This window comes from Athene cunicularia, assembly GCF_003259725.1.
Source record: "Athene cunicularia isolate RWA chromosome 23 unlocalized genomic scaffold, athCun1 chr23_part1, whole genome shotgun sequence".
Taxonomy (NCBI): Eukaryota; Metazoa; Chordata; class Aves; order Strigiformes; family Strigidae; genus Athene; species Athene cunicularia.
Window position 1 is genome coordinate 1,438,156 of NW_020799130.1, and position 3,124 is coordinate 1,441,279.

The window sequence follows — 3,124 nt, forward strand, 5'->3', positions numbered from 1 at the left end:
AAAAAAAAAAAAAAAAAAAAAAAAGAGTAAGGAAAGACCTTCCAGACAGGTTTGCAAGACCTGAGTTGTTACTGCGATAACGATCCCAGGAGTGTCTCCAGAGATGCAAATTTAATGCTGAGCTAGAAGCCCACTCATAGCCAACTAAATTTACACTATCCAAAATACTGGATATACTTAGTGCCAATACCAGATGCTGAGGACACGGATAGCGGTGGTGAACTGTTTTTATAGAAGAACAGAAAAAGGAACTTGTTGCCATTTGATAACATCAGAATATGAAGACTTGGGAGGCAAAAATGATAGCCTAGGTACTTTTCTCTACGCTGACCTTCCTCGATCCTTTTCTTGCTTCCTGTCAGGAATGTTCCTTCTTCTCAAAAATGTAGGGCAAGAGAAGTTTTCAGCTGAGATGAAGCATTAAATCATCTTTTTCTCAGAGTAGGTTTATATCAAAGTAGTTCTTCAACTCTTTTGAGATCCAGAGTACCTGTGGGAAAGTATTCTAGGTTCTATTACAATCCTTACTACCTTACACATCCAAACCCTAGATGTTCCTCCTCCTCTGGAGATAACAAATCTTTTAATAACAGGTGACAGAAATGCTGTTATTAGGAAAAGAATACATTCTGCAGTCTGGACCTCTCTGTTCCATTCAAAGAAATGACAACACGCAAGTCAGCATGAGGGGCTACCTGCAACAGAGTATTAAGGACTACCATAAATATTTTGGACAAGTTGGAAAACATTTACAATCTACCTGGATGTGATCCAAGATAGTTCCCAATCACAAGGTCATCCTAGGGAAAAAAAAAAAAAAAAATCTTCTTTTCTCTTTCTTTTGTGATGCTATCAAGATAAAAGATCATCTTGAATATTTTCTTTCTTTCAAAGGTTTTAGGGTACAGAGGTAGATCTGTCTGTGGTCAAAAGCTTCCATTGGAAATAGTTATAAAACAGGAACTTCAGCACCTGATAATACAAGCAGTTTTACCTAAGCCACTATCTAGTTTCTGATGGTGAACAGCATCAGAACTCCCACATGGTGTAAATCCAAAGGGAGGAAACTAGGGGAAGTGTTTGTATGCCTGTGTGTGTGGGTACATACGTACCAACACACACATAAAGATATATCTATATCCCCAATAAATTACTCATTCCTTAACAGTCTATAACTGGACTATGCACTGAAATGAGGGCTTGTATACTTTTTTTTTTCTGAATTAGTGGGGGTATTCTTACAATTATATCCACTTCTATTCCCTACTTGAATCCTATGACAATCTCGTTTAATGCTGTTTCAGGAGGAAATTTTGTACATCAAATAGTTACAGAAAAACACATCACCTTAATCAGTCATGTTAGCTGACTTTCACTGCATCATCGTCTTGTACTATACAGAAATGTAAGTAATAATGCCCAACTTACTATTTCTATATTATTCCATTACATTTCTGCAAGGCAATTCCCTCTCCCACCAGTCCTCAAATTTCCTCCTTTGATTAGCTGTCATCACTCTCAATTCCCTTTATTTCTTCTGCTCACGTTTTTAAAGATTTGGTGATTAGCGGAACAAACTCTAGAGGCAAACGTGAAACAGACCGAGCATTTCCTATGGGTCATTTTTTGACAGATCTAAGAAGCAGCACCTGAATATCCCAGATTAAGTCCTAGATAACTACAGAATGGAAAGTATGAGGAACAGAAAGTTTTCTGCTGGTATAGCCTCGGCTTCAACGCCTCAACACAGTCCTCAAAACGCACTTGCAGTTGTAAAACAAAACTCAAGAATATCATATTTTAAAGCACCTTCATTCAATTATTTTGGCTAATATTTTGCCAGAGAACAACATAATGATACTTCCAAGTAGTGAGCATTCCCAAAGAGTTTAAGACAGAACAGTTTTAAGTTTGATATTAGCAAAATTAAACGTTTTAGGATATATCTGAGTGACTCTCTCATTAGCTAGCACTGTACACAAAGCAATGCTTTGCCTACTCGGGTTGTAATAAATAAATAAATGAAACAAGAATACAGAAATGGCACCAAAACAATTCGGTATTCCCAGAAGCAATGTGTTTTGCTTTAATTTAACTACTCTATACATAAAGACAGTTTTGTGGTTTTGTTTTTGTTTTTTTTTAAATCCACTAGGTATGTCACCAATTTTTTACAATCCTTTATTAGACTCTAGGGGAACAGTGTCCCATCCTCAGCACTAGCCCATCTTTGCTTAGAGCGGGTGACAGAAGGGCACTGTTTACACTTTAATACAATGTGCTAATTTGAAATAACTAAAAACCTGTTCAGTACTTTTAACAGCGTGAAAAGTTGCCATAGCATCCGTAAATCAAACAATTAATAGATTACTTCTGTGCAGGATGGAGAGAAGCTGCCTATGGCTACGGCCTTGCTTCAGATGCAAAAATAGAGAATTTCTTTAAGAAAATAAACAAGACAACGTAACAACTTTACACACACAGGCACATATCTTTCTAACCAGCTTTTTGAAGTCTGAGCCTAGGTTTTACTGCACCTATAAGCAAACTGTGGAAAGGAAGCAAGATGTTAAGAAAACTGCAATTAAAAACAGTCGGCGAGGATTCTCACTCTCTTGCCTGTCCAGTTTCCCTGTCCCTACACACACAGCAGAACCGCCCCACTTCAGAATTCATTAAACCGATAAGGAAGACACCATTGTCAAAAAAGAAAGGAACTGAATTGTAATTGCTATTGTGGCACCAGGTGCGGTTTGCTCAGGAAGCATCCCCTGACCTTTTACACATGACACCCCTGGCAGGGATGCCGGGCACCAGCCAGCCCGAGGGGAAAACTCCGCAGCACGGGCAGGATTAGGCTGCGGGGCTCCCGCGGAGCCGCTTCCCACCGACCCGCGGCCAGACCTACGGATTCGTACCTTCGGAGCACCTAGGGAGGGAAGAGCAGAGGGTAACAAAGAGCCGGCCTGCTGCTGGTACCTGCTACAGGAAAAGAACGGCTGCGGCAGGAAGAGAACCCGGCGGGGTCAGGCGAGCCATAGAGCTGGCGCGTGGTGCCGGGCCTGCAGAGCCCCCCCTAGCCCTGCCGGACAGCCGCCCGCAACGGCCCGCGGCCCCCCGGCTG

General features: G+C 41.1%; 1 protein-coding gene across 3 annotated transcripts in view; it reads right to left on the bottom strand.

Annotated features, from left to right (window-relative positions):
- Positions 1-3,057, bottom strand: part of ZMYM4 (zinc finger MYM-type containing 4) — a 34,646-nt gene extending 31,589 nt beyond the window's left edge. For all 3 annotated transcript variants that reach the window (XR_003399893.1, XM_026863295.1, XM_026863296.1), the window contains exon 1: positions 3,044-3,057. The gene's annotated coding sequence lies outside the window, so the exon portion shown is untranslated. The remainder of the gene's footprint in view (positions 1-3,043) is intronic.
- Positions 3,058-3,124: the final 67 nt, after the last annotated feature.